The sequence below is a fragment of the Bactrocera latifrons genome, unplaced genomic scaffold (genome assembly GCF_001853355.1).
Source record: "Bactrocera latifrons isolate USDA-ARS-PBARC rearing strain unplaced genomic scaffold, ASM185335v1 scaffold_455, whole genome shotgun sequence".
NCBI classification, from domain to species: domain Eukaryota; kingdom Metazoa; phylum Arthropoda; class Insecta; order Diptera; family Tephritidae; genus Bactrocera; species Bactrocera latifrons.
Window position 1 is genome coordinate 8,729 of NW_017537107.1, and position 486 is coordinate 9,214.

Genomic DNA, 486 nt, shown 5'->3' on the forward strand with positions numbered 1-486 from the left:
ATCAAACTATTTCTTATTATAATTGTGGGACCTTTAACTATTTGTAAACGAGATTTCTCTATCATGTTTTAATTCTTTATGTTCTTTACCCAGCTTTGGCAGAATTTTTACAACGTCACCCTCTAACAAATATTTTGGACTGAATTTTGTCACGGAATGCACCGTTTCGTTGTAACGCTTTGTGCATTCGTGAGCTATTGTTGTCCACGCAGGTTTTGTTTCTCTTTCATTCAATTTACATCTTATCCTCTTAATCAGCGTTTGATTTAGTTTCTCATTTAGGCCGATCGAAAAGGGAGTATCAACCGAAGTGAATATTATTGGTATGCCTTTTTTCTGTAGAAACTCTGCAAACTCTGTAGAGTTTATTCCTGGGTATTGATCGGCTAGTATCGGGTGATTTTTTTGAGGTTAGGATTTTCATGCATTAGTATTTGACAGATCACGTGGGATATCAGACATGGTGTCAAAGAGAAAGATGCTCAG